Source organism: Myodes glareolus, chromosome X (assembly GCF_982192425.1).
Source record: "Myodes glareolus chromosome X, mMyoGla1.1, whole genome shotgun sequence".
NCBI lineage: Eukaryota > Metazoa > Chordata > Mammalia > Rodentia > Cricetidae > Myodes > Myodes glareolus.
In genome coordinates, this window is record NC_142053.1 from 120,550,542 (window position 1) to 120,575,037 (window position 24,496).

Here is a 24,496-nt window from a genome sequence, read left to right on the forward strand (position 1 = left end):
GTTTTCCTCTTATTCACAGATTTATATAATGCTACAAGCTGCACTATTATACAGTAATTGCTCAGTCATCTTTTCATGAACAACTTTTCAGGGTCAAAGGTCTTGGTAAATATTAAACCAAGATTCAAGGCATTTTGGTGTTATTGCTCTGTGAATAAAGTGGCTGTTTCTTGCTCTAGATTTTTGCCGTAGCTGACTCCTCTAGCTACGTGTGAAAACAGTTTCTCACTGCCAGGCCCTAGTTCCTCTTTCCTAGGTAAATGCAGAGATTAGCCTTCCTGCAATTATCTTCATCAGCAAGCATTTGGTCAGTGTTTAAGATCCAGGCAAGAGCATCCCATTTAAGACATTCACGGCTATCCAAGGACACAGAATTACTACCCTCCTGAAGCTGCTGATTCATAGCTGCTCAGATAGAAAGACAAATAAGCATGCCCTGGTTTTACCTCACTTAAAAGATTCCTAACTCCTTACGCTTACCTTCACCTCAGTTTACTGATGATTTTAGTTCAGGAAACTTACTGCTTGTGTTTTACTCTCAAGGACAGCAGAAGAGATACTTAACTGCAACCCAGAGAAAAGCTCACTGCCTGCTGGAGGCACAGACCCACAATGACCATGATCAGAATGGCTGATAACAGCCTAGCCCAGAATTGATAATTTAGAGGCCTGGGTCTCCTCTTTGTTTCTATTGCTTAGAGCAATAAGTGTAAACTCCAGACCTAGGCCCATAGAAATTGCAGTATCTGGTGAATGTGCTAATCAGACCAAAAGCCATTAGCTTCCTCCTGACTCATTATATAGGTTGCCTGGTTACTGGTATCCTCTATGGGAGAAAAGAAGTGGTATGTTGATTTAGAAAACAATTCGTGCCCTATTCATAATGTTACTGAAAATAAACATTTTAGCTCTTTGTTAACCATCTAAAAATGTAGAGCAGTGTACTCACCTTCCCTTCCAAATTTCACGATGATTTAATAACTTTCTTCACTAATTTTCTAGCCACTCTCACCTTTGAGCTGGCAGTCAGGGATCTGGGGGTGTGTGAAAGCTCTAATTTTATTTTTGTGGGGCAAAAGAATTCCAGTCCTGGAACCTGCTAGGGCTGGGAAATTGCTGGTTGTAGGGGTATACATAACTGGGAACGTTTGTAATGAGAGGAGAATAAGGAATAAGAATGAGAAGAAGAATGAAGAAACATGGATAGAAAGAACCTTTTGTGAGTAGATTTCTTAACCCTTTAGCCCCCTTTGCTTATTGTGGTGCCTTTAATTGAACTCTGAGAGGGAATTCTTAAGAGCTGGACTCTTAAGAACCCTGTTTATATAGAAATGTAAATGCATATAAATGCACATCTAAAATGTGCAAACATTAACTATTGTTATCTCTACTATAAGGCATTTCTTCTTATTTCCCCACAGAGTAGAAAGAATCATGCCAGAATCCTGTTTTAACATATACATATATATATGTGTGTGTGTGTGTGTGTGTGTGTGTGTGTGTGTGTGTGTGTTTGTGTGTGTGTATTTTGGTCTTGATCTCTAATCAATGCCTGTACAGAATGAATACCCTAACCATCATCTTACCTTTCTATATAATCAAACATTTTAGTTCTACTCTGTCACAGAAATAAAAACTTCTGTGCTCTTAACTGCTCTTCTAGGAGCAAGTGAATCCTTCACATGCAACTTTTCAAGAAATAGTATGTGTAGCATTTATTATAAGACATATTGGCAACAGTCTGATGTCTATGATGTGTCAAATGATTCTACAGCAACTGTACCTCAAAGTTCACCATTTAAAGCACACACAAAGAACAGGTGGTGAATCTTAATTCAAGGAAAGATGAGTAAGTAGTGTAATAAGATTTTTTAAACTAAGAAAAATCTGTCTGACCATACGGTGTTGTGGTATTTGAAAACTGGGCAAATAAAGCACCATTTTTAAAGCTGTAAAGAAATATGTGATTAAAAAACTTGAGTGTAAGACATGGATTAACACACAACCGGAGAGCATCAGTGTTGGGGAGAAGACTGGTTTGTAATGCAATGCCAATTCCTGCTTAGTTCTCCCTACAACACAGGCTAGATACAGACACAAAACTATTTGAGGCTCTGTTTTCTTATCTCTTAAGCAAAGTTAATAATATGTACCCCCATGAATTTGTTATAATGAAATAGTAAGCAGCTGAATGTAGAAGTATGTATACTGGAACTTGATCAGAGAAGATACTACAAAACCATTCTATTATAGTTCTTCTATTTTTTTTACTTTTCTCCTATTTTAGCTACCTTTTCAACTTTTTATATTTCTCCTTTATCTTCATTTTTATTCAAGGATTTGGAAAATTTCTGGAGAGTTTATAAAATGACCACTGGTGAGCTTAGTGTTGTAGTAAAAGATGTGAAAATTGACTTTTTAATAGACATTCAGGAATATTAAAATAGATTTATAAACACATAAAACTAAAAAAAACCCTGATTTATTAAAAAGAGAAACAATTTAAAAGAAAGTGCTAATCTCAGAGAATTGTTTGATTTTAAGGTAAGAATAGAGGTTTTTCTATGTATTGTTCATGATGTCATCGTTTAGCAATAGAGACATGTTTATAAAAGTGTATGAAGAAATTTGGAGGAAAGATCTTTGGTCAAACCTAGTGCAATCAGAGTGGTAAATAATCATATCAACAAATTATAGTTCCTGAAATAAATTATAAATCAAGGTATATATTAGTAAATAATATGTAAATTAATAAGGGATTAGAAAAAGCACGTAACAAGTAGAATGTCAGTTAATTAATACAGAAGAAATAGTGGAATTAGAAAATTGTCAATTGGTAGTGTAATGCCAATGGTAGTACTAATGTAGTAAATAAATTTATACAGCAATTAAAACTCGAAAACTAGCGGGTAAATGTTTAATAGGCTATTCACACTCCCCACAAAAGATTTAGGAACTTCAAGGATAACAATATTATTGCTTTAGTACAGAAAAACTCTGCTATAAACTATTTTACTACATGTTACAATTTAATATAATCAGAAATGAAATAACCATGCATTATGGACTCATGCTAGGTGGCCTTAAAAAGTACATGGCTCCTGTGGTAATCCTACCAGAAACGTCATGAGAAAACATCAGACTGACCCAATGAAGAGTCACCAAAATATCTGTAGTGTCCGCTGAAAACTGCCAGCATCATGAAAGGTAGAGAATACTTGAAGAATTGTTTCTTATAAGAAAATAAGTATACAGAACAAATAAGAGAGGTCATATGATTGTAGATTAATTTGCTCTATTCCTAACAGCCAGAAATTGTGAACAAATGCCCATAGGCCAATGAATGGGTAGTGAAAATGTGGCGTATTTATGCAATGGAATATTGTTGAGTTATTAAGAAAAACAAATTACTAAACTTCCAGGTAAATTAATAGAACAGGAAAATAACTCAGACCCTAAAAGATAACTATTATATGTTTTGTCTTATATGTTATGTTAGCAGATAAGCTTTTGTCATATGTACCACAATCAAAATCACCACAGAGGTTTTGTACCTTAATAAGGGAACAGGAGGAGCGAGAGGATCCCCCGAGGAAGGGGGAACTAGAATACAGTCTTACTGAGAGATTTAAAAAAAAACTAGAATAGGAGAATTAAATGAGGAGAAAGTAGGAGCAAAGGGTGAATGAAGAATATAGGGAGGGTCAATAATACTAAGGGCCTTTTTGGAAAAAGCATGTTGAAATAGGCAGTGGTTGAAGATTCCTAAAAACTACAGACTGCAAAGGAATCTAAATGAAATCACCAAAGAAATGATGAGAAAATGTTCCAAATAGACATGCCATCAAGTAAATCTTTCAGTGGGAAGAATGTTTTACATCTTGTTTACTCATTGACCAAAGGGGCCTCATGGAAACCTTCAAACATCACAGGCTATTGTCAGAGTTATTAGTTGCTCTCCACAACCTGATGGTAAAGCCTTATTGCTGAAGACAACTCTTATGCATGTCACCAAAGACAAAGAAGTTGAGCTAGTGCCTAACTAGAAGTTTCATCCCTACTAGCTAGCATTCATAGTATTCACTCTTCATGCTGTGATAAGAGAAAGGCAGTCATCAATATCTCCCCGCTACAAACTCTGCCATCCACAACAGTGATCTGCCTGCAATTTAAACTGGTGTAATAATGGCACAAATGTTATGGGAGTGATCAACCATTTTCTGATTGTATTTAAGGCACTCTGTGAGATGGTAACCATACCTTTCACTTCTAAAGTGGCAAAGGACTTGAAACAAGATAGTTTATGGGCCTAGAAGGAAAAAAGGGTTTTTTGTTAAAAAAAACATAGCGATAAATGATTAGTAATGATATACTGTTATACCCATAGTTCATTGCCTTGCTTAGTCTTCATCAGAGAAGATTCTTCTTGAGGTAGATGAGAATTAACACAGAAACCAACAACTGGATAACATGCAGAGAGTAAGGGACTTTGAACAGAATTTGATTTCAGCCTCCATTCCTATGATTAGCTTACTTATCATACTCAAGCTTTTTCTCCTGTGTAGATAGAGAAATGATAATTATTAATCTTCTGATGTCATTAAAAAGATGAAACAAAATCTTATTAGGTACTTAGCAGTGTGTCTGAACTCCATTGATCATTTAAAAATTGCAGCTATTGTTGGTATTGCCATATTATAGACATAAAGCAAGTTTGGCATTTACTTTTACTTTGGAGACATTTCTTTAAAAACATACATCCCCAAATACTCAGTCCTTACATAAATACTAAGTTAGTCTTCCTGCAAGTTGATACATTTTTTTGTAATTTTGAGTATGTGTCTATGTTCTTTGGGGAGAGAAAATCTTTTTTCCCCCGATCTTTGTGAACTCCGTGCCTTGACACAGTTAGAGTTAATAGAGGTGTTCTGCCACTGTGCTTCTCTAAATGCTGGTATTGGGGAGCATGGGTTTAACAGAGAAGAAAGTCATCAATTCGAGGAGACACGAAAATGTTATGTTACTTACACCTGTAAGGTCTACAACTGTGACTGAATTTGAAACCTTAGATTCGTTAGGTTAACCAATCATAGTGCATAGGCTTTGAGGAAATGAGAGACACAAATCAACGAGGCAAAGAAAGCAAATAAGTATGTATAATTTCAGCTGGGCAGTGATGGCACACATCATTAATCCCAGCACTTGGGAGGCAGAGGTAGGTGGATCTCAATGAGTTTGAGGCCAGACTGGTCTACAAAATGAGTTCCAGGATGGCCAGAGCTGTTACACAAAAGAATCCTTATCTCTAAAATACCAGAGAGAGAGAGACAGAGAGAGACAGACAGACAGAGAGAGAGAGAGAGAGAGAGAGAGAGAGAGAGAGAGAGAGAGAGAATGATTTAACGTCTTTTAATTTGGAAGTGTGGGCTTGGAAAAACCTATTCAGTATGATTAGTCAAGCTATCATGATCAGTTATAATTTAAGGCAAATGAGAACAAAAGATGCTTATCTACTGCCCACGAGAAATGCTAATTCCCTAGTTTTTTTAACCAATATGAAAATAGCCCTGCCATGTTACAGGGTAGTTTTGCAAAGTAGACAGATGGGCCCACTATAAAATCATTTATTTAGAATGCAGCCTTGCTTAAGCCAAGGTACCCATTTGGACACTAATATAGCTGGAGGTTTTTAATTTTACTTTCTTTTCATCTTTAATTGCCATGCTTTTCGTTTTTACCACATCCATTAATATATCACCATTTTTTTTTGTTCCTAATAGATTTGTTTAGGGGAATGATGTTTTTTCCCACTTAGATTCTTTGAAAGTTTCTCAATATTTGCTCAAGAGTTAAACTTCACTCTTAATGTCTCTTTTTATTTAAAAACCCATCCACTGAAAACATCACCCAGAATAATTATCTTGTGGTCTTTGGAAGAAATTTGTCATTCAATTTGAAGGAAGACTAAAAATGGTCAAATGGCTGTGCGTCTAAATATGGAAAATGCCTCCACAAATAAATACTAGCTTCATTTTTACTTGACATATTTACATAGCTGCCTAAAATTGTTTTGCTTCTCTTTTCAAAACATACAGAGTCTTTGGAGAGATATTTGTGAGGACGTTTACAAATTATCAAATGTCAGAGATTTTTGAGTACCTTTGTTGTTTGCTGCTTCTTGAGCATGCACTATACAGACATGTGACAGAATGTGGCTCAAACAAGAGGTATTTTAGGGTCTATAATTAAAAAAATTAAAGTCAGAAGACTCAAGTATGATTGAATAATGTTAAAGATGTTCGAGCCATTTAAAATGAACAGAAATTAATAGAAATAAGTGACAGAAACAATGCATGAGAGGTTGGAGCAATGGCTCAGTAGTTAAGAGCATTAGCTGCTTTTGCAAATGACCTGGCATACATGCTGGCAAAATGCTCATACAGCAAAAGTAAAATAACACATTAATCTATAAAACAGAAGAAAATCACCATCTTTGGTTTCATTGGATATTTGACACATGGAAATAATAATTAATTTAGGATCTACAGTTCTCGAGCATAATCAAAATTTCTTCTCCAGAGACTAAGATAATGTTAAATTATTCTATTTACTTGAAGAGAGTCTGAAATGTACTGTTGAAGAATTTTGCAAAAGATCAGTAATATTCTGCAAAAGTTTGTCTTGTCACAGAATGCGCAACTGTAATATATGGTTGATTGATTGACTATTTTTTGTTTGTTTATTGATTAGTTTTTGACAGGGTTTTATATATCCTGGAATGACCTCAGAGTCACTATGTATCTAAGGCTGGCCTTGAATTCTTTTTCCTCTTGTCCCTATTTTACAGATGCTAGGATTATAGGCCTCTGCCAGCAAGCCTAAATGTTTACTGTGTTTTGAAAGAAATAAGAATAAGTAACCAGAAGTCTTTTCATAAAGATCAGTGTATGGATTGGTCAGGAAGACACCGAAATCATAATTTAATTGACAATATAGTTGTGTTTCCTAGGCTGCATTATGAGCTCGAAAGACAGTATGATACCTCAAATATCTTGTAACTAGACCTAATTTGAAAGTATTCATGATTTACCAAAGAGTGGCCTTTAGGGCTGGGGAGGAACTCAAGCTGACTCTCTGTACCCTAATATACCTTGTTAGCAGGAATTAGGTTGAATGTAAGCATGGAAATTGAATAAAATTTATTTTGTAATGTAATTTATATTTATATGTCCTTTTAAAAGACTGACCAGAAGTTCAACTTCCTTTCTACCCTATTTGAGGTTGACTTGAGGAAGTTATGACAATGTAAAGACTACCCTATGATGCTGAAGAAAGAAGACTACTATAATTTGGGAAAATAAATGGAAACTGAAGACCTACTGATGAGTATTTCAGATAGTATATTTCAGCCTTAATATACCTTTGTGAGTAAATTAATATAAAATGGAACAAATCAATGTGTTCAAAGGTTTATGAAAGTATGGACAGTGATATTTCACATTGCAATCTCATATACTAATGCTTCAGTCTATATATTATAGCCTTACTGCCGTAACATTGTAATAAAGTCTTAACTAAAGTTGTAGTTGAATGATTTTATATAATATTTCAGCGTCTGTATGCTGAAGAGCCTTTCTATAAATAATTATTGAATATGGATTTGTACTTGAATATGTACACATTTAATATGTATACATATATATGATCCCCCATCTCTATTCCATCTTGCCTTAGTCATTTTTAGATAAACAGTGAGTTATTTGGTCATTTTTTTTAAAAAAAATTTCTTCATCATACACAAAGATAGAAAGAACTACTTCTCTCTCAGCTAAACAACCCATCATTACAAATGATGAGTTTTAAATGACTTACTTTTAAATCACTCTTGATTTGTTGCATTACAAAAGGTTGAAAATACCATGGCCTGATCCCTTCTGTTTTTTCTCGTCATGCCTTGTATATAGAGCTGGCAGGCACTCAGTGTCCTTGATTAGATGGTCACTAATCAGGAAAGGAGGACATTTCAACTGTGCTCTCCAGTGACACTAAGATTTGTGTTCAAGAAGAACTTATATTTTTTATCTACCTCTGTGCTTTCAGTGATCACATCTAGGTTATTTTCCAATTGTTGTTGCTGTCTGCTGCCTATACCAAATGGATACTAATGATGTCTATAAAACCTCCCTGGCCAACTAAGTTGTTAGTCTGTTAAGGTCATTTTTTTACTGGAAATGTTTTCTTCTTTCAGGTTTATGTTTCCCTTAATTTTTCCTCCTTTTTCTCTATTGAAAAGGTAACATATTTTTTTGATGTCCTAAAGCACTAATGCTTTTTAAAGTTACTATTAGATGTGGTCATTGTAGGTACGGATGAGTACAATGGCTGCAAGGTCATCACCAAGGATTCTGAGAAACATCTTTTTAAAAGAAAGGCTTGCCTGTAACTAAAAGAAAGCAATACAAAATGTACTCACTTAATGACCTCAAGGACAGATTTATCCAACATAATCAAGGTGATTAAGTGGATCCTTTTATAACACAAACCACTGCAAGACTTGGTATTGACAATTTGGTGACCCTCACAAATTTGAACAATGAATACTTTTTGTATACACAACCTCTGTGTCCACTTCTAATCTAAGTGTACATCTTTGGGAATTATTATCTCATATGTAGAAGGAGATCTTGCTGTTATGGAGAATGTAGTCATTGGGATTCTAGCCAAGTACATGCTAGAAAGTCTCAATTGTTGATTGATGGCAAGTACATCAACTTGTTTAAAATACCATGGGGTTCTCCAGGCATTTCATTTCCTAATTGTGAACGATTATTTGCATTTAATTTAGATCTCGTCTTGCTGACTGGAAGTCAGATGGCAACACCACCAAGCCAGAGGAAGTAATTACATAATCTCCAATATTTTTCCATCAATGAATTTACTTGGACGAGTTTAAATGGTGACATTAGGAAGTGCTTGATAGTGTTAGCTACAGGGAGGAAAAGGAAAAGGAGTTGGTCATAAAATGAGTCACCTGCATTTTCCAACTCAGCTGAACTTTGGTTAGCTCCCGAATTTTAAAACAACATTAATAAAAGCAACATTGTATCCTTGAACTTTTACTTTTCAGTAAGAACTAGTTCAAATCTCACTAGGGTGTGGTAATATGTATGAAATTATTTCTCCTACCTAATCAATGTTCTTATTTAGTTAACTGAATGGTATGCTGAATAACAAAAATGATATTACCTTTTATGAAGGTTGTTGTAAGGCTAAAATGAGAAAATGTATATAATTACCTAAGTTACTGCCAATGGCTAGCTTTCTTTACTCGAAATTCTTTTGTTTGTTACTCATAGTATCAATTTACTTCTAGAAATTTATAAGATAGAATATTTTACAAACAAAATACTTTCACTAGAAATTAGGTGAGAAGGAGGAAATATTTCTTACCTTTTTGTTTTTAACTGTGAAATATAAGACAACAGGACTTATTTATTATTGAATTATGGTTCTCCATTTTTGGGTTATTTAACTTGCTTTACAAAACTTGCTGATAAAAAATGTAAGCATTTATTCAACCTACTATGCAATGCCAACTTCCCAAAACCAACTTGAGAAATTGCAGGAAACAGGGGTGAGAAGAAAAGAATACAACTAATAATTTGGATATGTTAACTATGTGTTTAGAAATAAATAAGCTGGGTAGTGGTGGCTCACGCCTTTAATCCCAGCACTCTGGAGACAGAGGCAGGCAGTACACTGTGAGTTCAAGGCCAGTCTCGTCTACAAAGTGAGTTCCAGGACAGCCAGGTTTGTTACACAGTGAAAACTTTTCTTGAAAAACAAAGAAAGAGAGAGAGAGAGAGAGAGAGAGAGAGAGAGAGAGAGAGAGAGAGAGAAATTTATAATTCAATCCAAGTACAGACTTTGGATTTACTGTTAGAAGTTCACCATACCCTCCCTCAACCAGCTTCATTATTAACTATCCCATGTGTGCACTAAGGTGAACCATTAGAGAAACAGTGTGAGATGAAGAGTTAGGAAAACAGTAATAAAGGCTGTTAAAGCCAGCTTATTAGAGGAGATACTCTGAGACTCCATACCCATCCTTCCTTCTTACATCGCCTGCTGGCTGATGGCATCCTTACTAGTGATCTGAGAGAATGGGAATAACCTGTCTTGCTTCTCAGCACGGTGTGAGCCGCAGTGTAGCAGTTGACCAGGTTTTCCAAGCTGCACTTTGGGTTTTCCAGGCACAAAGCAACTGAGATTAAAAGGACTTCTTCTTTTAGCTCTTGTCTCCATTTTTTCCCTGCTGACAAGGAACATCACCCCGACACCATAGGCATATTATCTCATATTAATTCCTTTCTTCTTAAGTGGTTCATCTGTGTTGAGATGGGATACTACTGGGGGTGGATTCTTCCATGCAAACTCTTTTGATTCCAGTAGGCAAGAATGGAAGGATTCAGAAAATGAACTGTGGCTATTGGTGTGTATGTCTCTCTGTGTGTAAGTAAGAATCTCCTTTAAATATATCAAGACTGGAAAAATTGAAAATTATTTCAGATTATCAACTGTTTTAAAATATTTATCTTTGGCTTTAGTAATTAAAAATTACTGACTTTTCTTAAATTTTTTGTTACAAGATGTTACTAGTTACCACATATGATATTTCTTCATAAATACTGTAACTGATAGCATAAGTAAAGATTTTATTACCATATATTAATTGTGCAAAGTAGTAGATTTCATAGTGTCATTTTAATACGTGTGAAAGATGTATTTTGATCATACCTATTCCACATTACCTTCTTTTTTCATATTTTATCTTTTTTAATTTTTTCAAATTGATTTTTATTGAGCTCTACACTTTTCTCTGCTCCCCTCCCTGCCTCTCCCCTCCTTACCTCTCCCCTCCCCTTCAGCCCTTGCCAAAGATTCCCATGCTCCCAATTTACTCAGGAGATCTTGTCTTTTTCTACTTCCCATGTAGATTATATCTATGTTTGTCTCTCTTAGGGTTCTCATTGTTGTCTAGGTTCTCTGGGATTATGACTTGTGGGCTGGTTTTCTTTGCTTTATTAAACATAAAACCACTTATGAGTGAGTACATGTGATAATTATCTTTCTGGGTCTGGGTTACCTCACTCAAAATAATGTTTTCTAGCTCCATCCATTTTCCTGCAAAATTCAAGCTGTCGTTGTTTTTTTGTCTTTTGTGTAATACTCCATTGTGTAAATGTACCACATTTTCATTATCCATTCTTTGGTCAAGGGGCATTTAGGTTGTTTGCAGTTTCTTGCTATGACAAACAATGCTGCTATGAACATAGTTGAGCACATGTCCTTGTGGCACCATTGAGCATCCTTTGGATATATACCCAAAAGTGGTATTGCTGGATTTTGAGGAAAGCTGTTTCCTAATTTTCTGAGAAATTGCCACACTGACATCCAAAGGGGCCACACAACATACCCAAATTTATGGGATCCACATTACCTTCTTACACCCTTCCACTCTTGCTGGTTGGTCCCCTTCATCATATTTACTATCACTTCTAATTTTAAATCAGATTTCATGCTTGGTAGTGATCCAAAGAGTTTCTTTAGCATTGCTTACATGATCATGAGTAAGAATTTATTTTCAAGTATATAAGCAACCTACCAGTGACTTCATCACACAATAAAATGTTTCTCAGTCATCTATTAACTTCAGGAGCTCCACACATTCCAAGGTACATGTGGATATCCCCATTTGTGATGGTCTTTCTCACTTAAAAAAATTCTTGGGCTGAACAAGAGTGCATACACTGCTCTTTTAGCAGATCCTACTACTACTCCGAACATAAAATCAACAGCTCAAAAATGCCTATAACTCCAGTCCCAGAATATCAGATGCAACTGGCCTTTTTAGGCATGTACACTCATGTGCATAAATACACACACACATACATGCACACACACACATACAATTGTAGACAGGTACTATGCTTTCGTTTCTCAGGTGTCCAAACCCAAATAATCACAAAGAAACTATGTTAATTACAACACTTTGTGGCCAATGGTTCAGGTATATTCCTAGTTAGCTCTTACATCTTTAATTATCCCATTTCTATTAACATATGTATCATCAAAAGGCCACAGCTTACTGGTAATGTTCTGGCATCTTTCTCCTTCAGCAGCTACATGGCGTCTCTTTGACTCTACCTACTCTCTTTGTCTATATTTGGATTTCCTGCCTGGCTTTACAGTGCTAAGCCACTGACCAAAACAGCTTTATTCATCAACAAATAAAAGCAACACATTACAGAAAGACATCATATATCATCTCCCATTTTTTTTGTCTAATTAAAAAGGAAGGTTTTAACTTTAGCATAGTAAAATCACATATACAAAACAGTTATCAAGCAAGGATTATAGTTACAATATTTAGTCAATTTAAATTTGGCAAATTAAATTGGGCAAATCTATCCTCTATTCTATCTTTGTGCGTCTAAAGTCTTATATCTAATTTATCATTTATCTTAACTAAGGAAAACTATAATCATAACTATCTAGTCTTTAAATCCATAAAAGTCCTCAGAAGGATATAAAATTACCTAAGTAAACAGAAAGTGCATTGTAAGCAACTTTCAAAGCTTTAGAAATGACAGAGACATCTCATTGCCTGGACAGTTACCCAAAGTTCCTTTGTAACATTTGGTCATTCATCTTCAGTCTATAGTCAGTCAATAGTATCTGGCAGACTTTGCCATGAAGCAGGAAATTTGAAAGACTGTTTCACCCATATTGGCAGTTTGTCAGTCATTTTCCTCTGTGTCCTGCAGAATGCCTAGCAGACTCTTTCATAAAGCAGAAACCCTGAAGGACTATTTCACCTTCTTTAGGCAACTTCAGCAGCCATTTTTCTGTGGGTCATGCATGTCCAGTTTATACAACATACCGTCAAGCAGTCCAGGTCAGATCAATTTCTTGCCCCAATGGCTAGAAAACTTCATAAGGAGCCTCTTCAATACCCATCACCCCCTTGAGGCAGATTGGTGTTGCCAGAAGCAGATGTGTCTCATTGTTAAGAAAAGTCTAAGTTCTTAAAACATTTTAAATGACATATTCCATAGATCTTTGAAGAGTTGAAGATTATCTATCTAAGTGAAATATATCTCTGTATATCTAGAAACCTAACATGACTACAAGTCTGACTATTATAGATGACTATCTATTAATCTATGATTTTAATTATTAATACATTTTAAGTGAGCTGTATAAATGTAATACCTTAAACAGGAGTATAAATATACATATAACAAAATTGACCTTAAATTTGTATCAATAAATAAAATTCCATACCAATGTAATGTACTCATTTCTATAACATATCCTCAGGATAGGCACCAAACACTACAGAGAAACCCTGTCTCAAAAATCAAAAAAAAAACAAAAAACAAACAAACAAACAAACAAAAAGCCGGGCGGTGGTGGCACACGCCTTTAATCCCAGCCCTTGGGAGGCAGAGTTGGGCGGATTTCTGTGAGTTCGAGGTCAGCCTGGTCTACAAGAACTAGTTCCAGGACAGGCACCAAAAACTACAGAGAAACCCTGTCTCAAAAATCAAAAAAAAAAAAACCAACATATCCTCCCTCTTTTTTTAGAAAGACCTTGACCATGACCATTAACCATTAATAGTCAACCCCCTTTAGATGAAAACAAACATTTATAAACAGTATTTGGGAATTTTGGTGTAGTTTTATAGACTACTTCCTACTGATTTGGGGCGCTGTTAATCAGGTCTTTCATGAAATATCCTGCGTAGCTAGTCCATCTCAGCCAGCAGTTCTGAAGCTGTCATGGAGGTTGGAACATCTGGGCCATTGCTTCAGGGGGTTTTGTTTGATCAAATCTTATTAGCCAATAAGGAATCCACAGTTTTCTCTCTGCAGCATGAGGGGGCCGGCTTGTTGGGGTTTCCGTCCCGCCCGGTACCCCACAGCCAGCAAATCCCAAAGAGAAAATCACACACAGGACTCCATAAGGTTATAGACTGATTGACCCATTAGGTTAGGCTACTTATTAGTTCTTATAACTTATGTTACCCCATTATCCTTATCTATGTTAGCCACACAGCTCAGTATCTTTCTCAGCTGGGCAGGTTACATGCTGCCTCTTCGGTGGTCTGCACAGGAATGGCGGAGGGACCTTCCTCCTCCATAGCCTTATTCTATTCTCATTTCCCCGCCTCTACTTCCTGTCTGGTTGACCTGCCTATACTTCCTGCCTGGCCAATCAGCGTTTTATTAAAATACGTGATTGACAGAATACAGATAATTCTCCCACACCATCTCTCCTCTGTGGAAGCAAAAGCAGAACCTCTTTTCCAAAGCAACATATCCCTAGACCCAAATTTTGAAGTCAAGATACCTTTAAAATATATTTTTTGATTTAGCTTATTAGCTGTACAATGAAATGTCTCTCTGAAGTTAGCTCACTCACAAGTCAAAACTTTCAAAGAAAACACAACAATATACATAATCCAGACTCTTTATATATTTTCCATCTTTACATGGCTTATTTTTTTTACTCTATTTCTCTTATTTTTTTTATTTATTTTTTTGAGACATGGTTTCTCTGTGTATCTTTGAATGTCCTGGATCTTACTCTGTAGACCAGATTGTCCTTGAAGTCACAGAGATCTGTCTTCCTCTACCTCCCAAGTGCTGGGATTAAAGGCATGCACAACCATGCCTGGCTACTCTTTTTCTTCTTTTAAGGACTTCGTCTATTCTTTTCTCTACCAAGCCTACATATATTTTTTTATACACTGTAAACCATTTAGAAGATTTTTTTTCCTGTCTGAGTCAGTCTTTGCTGTATATCTTCTTTTCTAAGCACATCAGTCTTTAGTCTGCTAAACAGCATGGCTGGGGTTAAAGCTGCAACTTTGGTGACTGACTCTGCCTAATTTCTTAGCTTTCTGAGAGTCTAGTTTCATGGCAGAGGTACTGGTAAGAGCCATATTTGCTACCACTAAGAAGTCTGCTCATAAACAACATTTAAATGTTTGGTGGCAGAGCCTCTTAAAAGAGCTGCAAGGTTTATTGCCACTGATGCTGAGTCAGGAAGCCTCTCTTAAAGGAGCCATGGCTCAGCTTGCTTCTAACAAACAGCACATCCAAGACAATGCTGCTTCCAAGAAGCCATGCTTGACTTTGTTCTTTTCTATCTAGAATCCTTTTTCTCTTTTAAAGACTTCTCAAGCTTAATGTGGAAATTCTTGCCAGATGTTTGGGTGCTATTTTTAGCCAGAGACTGTGCTTTTGTTTCCTGGCTGCCCAGATACAGAAACTTTGTTAATTACCACACTATGTGGTCAATGGCTCAGGCACATTCCTAGCTAGTTTTTACATTTTAAATTAACCAATTTCTGCTAATCTGCATACCACCACAAGGCTGTGGCTTACCTGCAATGCTCTGGCATCTTTCTCCATTGGCAACTACATGGTTTCTCTTTGACTCTGCCTACTCTCTCGCACTATCTGATTTCCTGCCTGGTTTTACTCTGCTAAGTCATTGGCTGAAATAGCTTTATTCATCAACAAATAAAAGCAACACACATACAGAAGGACATCCCACATTAAACAATTGAATATTTTTCAAAAGTTCATCATTTATTTCTCCCATTCCAGTTGTGATTACTTGCCCCACTATCAATTATGGTTTCCTTTGCCTTTTTAATATTCCATTTTACCCTTTCTCTTATGCTTCTTACTTTCATTGTATTTTAGTATTCTAAAAGTCTCTTTGTTTATCCATACAAAGCATATATATCTAGATCTCTTTAGTACATGAAGAGTAGTTTTCATTTAAAAAATTCACACTCAGAGAACATCATAAAATTACTTCACTTCTAAGCTAAAAGGAGAGACAATTCACATTTCAGAATCTTAGAATACTTATCTAAATCTCTCTAGTTTTTGAGATTAATCAATACCTAATAAACATGCATTTGAAAATTATATTAAGTGACAATCACACACTGGTTTCCACATAATTCAGAATAATCAAATAGCCATAATGCCCTGACATATACCCTTCTAGATATTTCAAATACTCATGTATAAAATGCTAGTGGATTTTGAAACCCAATCCAGACAAAAACAATTCAATATATCTTTGAACTGCCAGCTGCTCTGATTGATTTCAAACACAGTTTGATAGATATCACAGAGCTTGTCCTTTGCCATTTTTTATTTGTAATCTGTTCTCTCTTCAGAGTTTATCCTACAACTGACAATAATGAGGTATCCATGGGCAAATAGTCACAGTATGGGTGTTTTTCATACTGCTCAACCACAGTAAGGCCTCTCTCTCTTTGTGGTTGAGTGAAAGCACCAAAATGTGGCAAATATGGCAGGAAAACACTCAAGGCTTGTCAGTGACCACCTCCTGTTGGACTTACATTTTGCTAATGTGACCTAGTCCTGTAAGTTCAACAGCTAAGCAATATTGCTTGTAGCATGTAACTTTGTTAAAGAAGAGATAGAGTTCTGGTCATTACTAGTAAGCTTTTTTTGCTCAAGAATCTCTATTAGTATTTTGTCATGATTAAACTTCAGGGTCCTCATAAACAGTGTTGATGACTGAGATAAATTCACTAGAGTTTGGCTAGAAGAATTGTGGCTACTTTTAACAGGTTTAGCACATTATCAGGAAAATTGACATTGTGACAGCTAGACCATTGTTATCTACAAAATTAATGCTTGAGAACAGTATAACTGAGTTTAAGAATAATCACACAGACTCCGTGAACCATAGGCTACTCTTATAAGGGAACCCTACATAGAGTAAGGATTCTCCATGATCATCTGAACATCACCACACAATCTGTGGAGACTACAATTCAGAGCAGGGTTGTCTAGTGAGGACTGCAGTAAAAAATCTCATATTGGATTAAGTAAATTCACAATTTTGTATTTGGTTATACTCATAGCTAATCTAGACTATACCTGTAGTCTCTGGTAGTCCATGGGCCACAAGTAAGACATAGTTCATAATTATTATTCTTTCTACTCTTCTAGAGTTTTTAATGTCATATTCTCTTTTAATTTCACATATGCACCCACATGCATGTGCAAACTCTCCCTCCCTCCCTCCCTCCCTCTCTCTCTCTCTCTCTCTCTCTCTGTCACACACACACACACACACACACACACACACACACACACACACCACACTTCTGGTATCCTACTAAAATAGAACTAACAATAAAGAAAAAAACCAAACCTAATATTCTAGCCATGTGTTCTATATTTGTTGATGATTATAATTACTGAATAAGACAACAAGATCATATTTTGTGACAAATAATTCTAAAATCTGCCAGCTGGATAATCAACTCTTCTTTTTCTGTGGTTCTGAGGATCAAAACTAGAACCTCATGTATAATCCACAAACACGCTTCTCATTGAGCTATACTTCAATCCTAATGGCTCTTTCTCGTTAGATTTTTTTAGGGGAATTGTGGGATCTAGGCTTTATTCATCTTATGTCCTCATAAGAAAGAAAGAAATAGCATGGATTTTACGGTAGATCATGTATACTGAGGCCTCAGATATGGATATGCTACAAGCACTAACTTTGTAACAATAAATCACATAACATTAACTTAGTTGTGAAACAAAAATAAAAAAGTGGGACAGATGAACATTTTAGCAGACTATGGCATGATTAGGACAATAATGCTGAGAAAATAATGGACCATTAGGGAATTTCTGTTGAAGCTGAGTTAACACAATGCAAATATTAAGCTGTTTTCTCATCTAGATATCATCTGAACTTGTCTCAGTGGCCAAGCTGTTTTGACTTATGTCCCTCAGTGGTAAAAAATAAATAATCATTTTCTTCTTTATCTCTGGATTATGAATGCTTTTCAACTAGTCTCATATTTTCTTGCTTTTGTTCCTCATTCATTTCCTTGCTGATTCACTTTACTCAGAAGAAACTCTGAGACAACATTTATTTCATATCATTTTAGTTACTGAAATAAAGGCTTTGTAACAGGAGAAAAAGAAGATTACAGCCATACACATTAATATTGATAATGTCAATATATCCGAAACCATATATTTTTGCAAAATAGCCAAGTGACAAGATTATACTATATGTTTCTGTGTCCAATACCTAGAACAAATAAATAATATATTATTTAAGGAAAAGTAAGTGACTTATTGAGTTTTGTGTTACTTTAATGAATTCCACAAAGAAGCTAATTTCATAAAAACAAAAGGATGACTTAGGTGCTCAAAAGCAAGGTACCTACATCTGAGCAGATCTGAAAAAAGCCTCCCAGTCAGTACACAATGAAATAAATGGCACACAGCCATTTATGTATGTTTCAAGCTGTGGAGTCATGATTTGAGCCAGGAAACAGAGAACATGAGGTAGAATTGCACTTTTGCCATCAATAACAACCCTCTCAAAAGAGCAACCATATGTTTCCTTATACCAGTAGTTCTTAACCCTCCTAAAGTTGTGGCCCTTTAATACAGTTCTTTATGTTGTGGTGATCTCCAATCATACAATTATTTTCATTGTTACTCTATAACCACAATTCTGTTACTGTTATGAATCTTAATGTAAATATCTGTGTTTTCCGATGGTTTTAGGTGACCTCTGTGGAAGGATCATTTGACCCCCCAGAGGGGTCATGAACCACAAAGTGAGAACTCCTGTCTTAGAACTAATTTCAAAAGGCATGTCTGCAATTATCCAATGACCTCCTACTATGTCCCATATTTTAAAGGTTTAACTACTTTACAATAATGCCACTGTTAGGACCAATCCTTCAGTCACAATGTTAGGAATATTTTCAAACCAAGCCTCTCCACCAGGCACAAAGATCTCCAATCAAACTAGATTAGACACAATCAAAACTGCCCACATTTAATGAATGTCAAGCTCTTGGGTGGCCGGAAGCATGGCAGGGGGAAGACAGAGGGAGAGCACGTGCAAAACCCAAAACCACGTGTTCCTTTTTCTGGCACAAGCCTAAATACCCTTTGGGAGTGGTCCTGACCCCTCCCGGGAAGGGGTCAGTACTTGATAGGCTGGGAGTTGGAGTCCAAGAGCTTGGCAGGCTGGAAATTAGAGTCCAAGTGCTTGGTAATTCCAAGATCAGGGGCTGGGGTGACACTTTCAACTCAATATTACATACAATGCACTCAAATCTAGCAGTAGGTGAGTTGTGGAGAAAGAAGACAATAAGGAAATCATTCGACCTGTTGTTTATCTCTGGAAAAGATGAAACCACGAAAAGAAATTACTTAGAACATTTGAAATCTCTAGCCATATTTAATTTTCAAGTTGAAAAACTAATTTTGCTCAAGTATTCCTTTTGACTCGGTCTTTAAGCTAGATTGATATGATTTATAATCCTTATTCTGTGAATATTTAGCAAAAACAAAGGTAAAAGTAGAGCTTTCAGATAAAGATAAAAGAAAAGTCATAAATTTGCCCTTTAGAACTTCGTTGTTTTACAATATCATCTTTAGTTAGGAGGTTCCTCAATATATCATTTATAATAGCATATATTATTTTGATGAATCCAGGAATAGAATATAGAAATAAAAAATACGTCCAGGAATATAGAAATATAAAGCTGTAAGCCTAAATACTTTTTAGCAGAAAGTAAATAAATAAAGCTGGCAGCCATTGTTAACATTTAACAAACATTTTCTGCCTTAAGATCATATATCCTGGCAGCCACTGTACAGCAGTAAACTTTTAAAAATTGTCTCTTGCCTCCCAGCTCCCCAGCTAGACAGGTCCTGCAGACAAAGGTTAGCTTCTAACTATTGCCTCCACGGGACCCTCTGCTTGTATTCCCTTAATTTTTCACTGTCCCCCTGTAAGACTGTTTTCTGCCTTGCATTCTTTCAGGGACACGGAAAAGTGGCTGTGTCAGCCACAGGCTTTTGCAAGCATCCTAAGTCAACACTGTAACAGCCTATAACCAAAAGTTGCAAAACTTAAAATGTAATTTGACTTTAAGCCTGACCTCAAGGTTGTAAAAGCTCTTGGACCCATTGTAAGAAGAGGCCCCAAACCAGTTTCCATTGCTATAGCTGCAGAAGCCGGAGCTCTGGCTGTGGGCCCAGCTACAGTTGATAATCTTTGTGTGCCCCATGGTGATCTTTTTTTTTTCCCTTTTTCTAGAATAAACTTTGCTTCTGGTTTAATAGACTTCGGTGGTCTGTCCCCCATCATTGTGTGATTTCCCAGATCCAACAGATTTCATCTGAATTTTAGAAAAGCAATTAAATATCTCTCTGCTGTCTAATTTCAAATTTAATCCTAGCAAAGCAGACCCTAAGCCCTCCAGCTTCATATCGACTCTAAATTCCAGTGTTACACGTAATGTGAGTGTATCATAAAACACCTTGTGTCTCAGTGACTACCAATAGTGATGGGCTTTCTGCTAGGTCAGGATTCCATCAGGTCAGTACTCTAAAAGGTCCGTGGCTATATCATTTTTCCTCTCCTGTTCTGTGGCTGGGATGAGGGAAGAGTAACAATTTGAAGCCTTCTCTGTGTGAGCTCTCCATGTGAGCTAATTTGGGTTTCCTCACAGCATGGTGGCTTTAGGGCTGTCAGATTCCTCACCCAGTGACTAACAGCTCCAATGTGAATTTTCCATTGAGCAAGGATGCAATAGAATTGCTTTTTATGCATTCAGCTGGTTAGGAAATGTCCCTCAGGCCTTATTCTACTGTTTACCACTTTGCCACAGGGCCTCCCAGATTCCAGGAGAGAACAATTAGACTCCATTTTTGTTGGGAGAGTAGCAAAGGGAAAGGAAAGGATTTCTTTGGAAATCATAATGTGCCAAACATGGGTCACCGGAATGGAAACAGCTTAGTTTGTCATCCCAAATAGAGTAAAATGGGGTGTTATTAATAACTATACAGTGAAAGGTGAGAGTTTAGAACATACTTGCATGTATCATGTCATGGTCTCCTTGGTAATAGAGCAATTAAACACAAGAATTGCACTGGGCATTCATTGTATATCTGAAAATATTATTAGAAATAAATAACCTTTAGAATCTGCCTCATCAAAATCCAGGACCTTTATCTCCAAAGGCAAAGTACACAGACCCCAGCAATTTTATTTTTAAAAAAGAGTAATCAGGATGCAAAAAAGCTTTGTAATTGCTGTGTTCTTTCTCTTATTTTATCATGACTAGGTTACCCTTCCTTCCCACAGAGAGTGAAATATTTGAAATAAGAAGTTGAGCATATTATCAGTGACACACACACTCACAGATATTTTAATGAGTTTGAACATTAGGTACTTTATGAAGATTTTTTTCTGGCTGTTCATAGTTCTCCTCTTGCTGAGATGTTACCTCAGTGATTCTCATGGTATGTTCTGTCAAACACTTTTACAGATTGGTAGTTTATTGATAGTGTTTTTCATAGTGAAAGCAGCGAAACCTCCCTGAATTTCACTCATTTTCTAAGGGTTCCCAGATCCTAAAATCTGGTCTGGAGAAGTCACACAATAACATAGCTAAAGCCTGAGTCTCCCAATTCCTATGTTCAAAGTGTATGATAACTTCTGTAACAGACCCTTACATTCAAGTTTTTAGCAAAACCCAGAAGCAATGACAATGGCCTATATTGTTGTGAGAAGCTCTTGGACCTTCCTTGGGAAACAACTTTATATAATCTTGGGTAACAAATTAAACTATTGCACATATGTGTAGTATACCATATATAATATATATCACATATTATATGTATTTTAAGTATGCTTGTTAATTAATGATTCTCTATAACTTTTTTAAAAAAGCATTGTTAGTGTTCTATCTCCTTCCTCCTTAGCATCTGTATACTTATTCTCAAGTGTAAATATTCAGAGCTACAAATCACAATAAGAGAACAACCAACCATTGTCCTTCTGGCTCTGGTTTACCTCATTCAGTATAACATTTTTCAGTTTGTCAATTTCATAATTTCATTTTCCTTATAGCTGTATGAAAGCCTCCTCCATGATCATCTAAAGCCTCCTCCATGATCATCTCTTAAAGTATTTGAAAGTGCTTTGCAGCTTCTAAGGGCATAAAAACAATCAGTAATCTTAGCCATCTGTAAAGACTATGAAGTACAACAATGACCAACCTGAAAAAAAATCTCCTCAATGGTGTAATAATGGAACTCTTATCTTACAGGTAACCAACAGATGTCCAATTGGACAGCTCAATAGGAGGGAATTAATTTCTGGTACTGTAAACATAGCCAACTGGCCATAGCCTCAAGAGGTCATAGCCCTGAGAGAAGAACCTACTATTACCATATTTGTAAACCAATACAAGTTCCCACTGTATTCTAAATAATTGTACTGACAGAAAAGGGTAGCTCTCATCCCTCATCAAAGACAGTTCTTCTGCAACAGATGGAGACTATTACAGAGACCACAACTAGTCAAAATGCAGAGAATAATGTCTTTGGGATACCCAAATTAACCAAATTGCTATATTTCAGGGATAAACCCTTAGGTATGTCATTTAATTTTAAATGACCATGTCTAAACACATGTGTTAGGAATGTTTCTGAAAAGGAGCCTGTCCGCTAACACAAATAATTTCAATCAGACCAAATTAGACTGACTAGAAGATGCCCACATTTAGTGCAGTGCTCCCGGGTGGCCCAAGAAAACATGGTGAGGGAAAGAGATCAGGGGAGACCACGCAAAACCCGGAGACCATGTGTTCCTCTTCAGGGCAGCAGCCTAAATAGCCTGTGGGAGTGGTCCACCACTTGGCAGGCTTTTTTTTTTTTTTGCTCTCCCTGGAGAGGGGTCACTGTGTGACAGGCTTTCCTGGTGGTAGAGTCTGGACCAAGGCAACTCCCAGGGGAGGAAGCGTCCAAAGATGGATGTCCGGGGTTGTAGCAAGTCCCCCGATTTAATATTACATTTCAGACTCTTTGTATAATGGGTGTCAGGGAGCTGAGGTGATGCTTACAACCCAAACAACATGTACATAAGATCAACATTAAATGGGCTCAGTATGTTTCATACACACATAGAAAATGCAATGTGTGTATTTGTGAGTGTGTATGTATGTGTGTGTAATTATAGAAAAAGAGGTCATGAATTTGATAGAAAGTTGGATGGGACACAGAAGGAGCTTGAATTTGGAGAGAGAGGTGTGGGAATGTTGTAAATACAGTATCAATGTGTGAAAATCTCAAATAAGATGTTTAAAATTTAAAAAGAGATACTTTAAATCTTTTTCCTGGTCTAGTTATGCATTTCTAGCATTCATTTGCCTGGGAACAGTTTTTTGTCCCTTGAAGAGTACCAATTAACACTTGTAGGATTACTCTTCTGTGAAATGCACTTTAGGGAACACTTCTGTAACCTAAGCCAGAATGTAAGTGTTTTCAACATTTATCAAGAAACTTGGAATGTGCAAATGCAATTATATCAGCCATTTAAAACACAGAATTGAGACAGGGGTATTTGAACTGTTTTACTAACAGCTTAATGGAAGGTTTCATAAAAGACTGTTGCTTCCTAGAGAAAGAATTTAGATTAGTTAATTTGCCCTGGGCTAATTTTTAATGAATATGCTCATCAGATAAAATTTATTATTCTTAAAAAAGCACTTAGCAACAAGAAGTAATGAGGACACGGTTTAATTTCATGTGTTGCTTGATTTGGTGCTAACATACATTGGATGCTGTCTGAAATATTATGGCTGTTCTTGTCTGAGTGGACAGAGACTATGAGAATTAGTCAGACTTGGTGCATTGCTTGCTTAAAGAGGAGTTAAGGACTCCAAGGCTTTTGCTCCAAGAAATGGGGCAAGAATGACTCAAAAATTCAAAGCGCAACTGAAAAAAAAATACACTGATCTTTGCATAAGACAAAAAAAATGAAGTCCGGTAGGACAGTGGGGATAATAGAAGGTCACACATGTGACGTTTGAGATTCCTAGTAAACACAAAGAAACTTGATGAGTGCATGAGCCTTGGAATTAGAAGAGAAGTTGGGGTTTGGTACTCTTCATTTGGGCAGGAAGTCTGGTTCTGACATTTATGGACTGTGTGGTCTATGGCAAGATACTAAGCTACCCCACTCCTTGGTTTTCTAATCTAAGTTACTGTGAGAATTAAATGAATGAATTGCTTTAATATGTTAGGCCTCCTGACTGACATATTGTAAGCAAACAATGAGTATAGATACTTTGTTAATTTTAGAATGCATACAAAGAACATTTTTTTCTGTCTGAGAGTATTTTAAATATAGTGTTTAATTTCTTTTAAAATTTTGTGTTCATTTTATTTTGTGTCTTTTGTCTGCATGTATATCTGCGCACCATGTGCATGCTTGTTGGCACAATTCAGAAAGGAGAATTGGATACCCTGGAACTGAAGTTAAAAATGCCTTTAAGCCATCATGTGGGTGCTGGGAATTGAACCCAGGTCCTCTGTA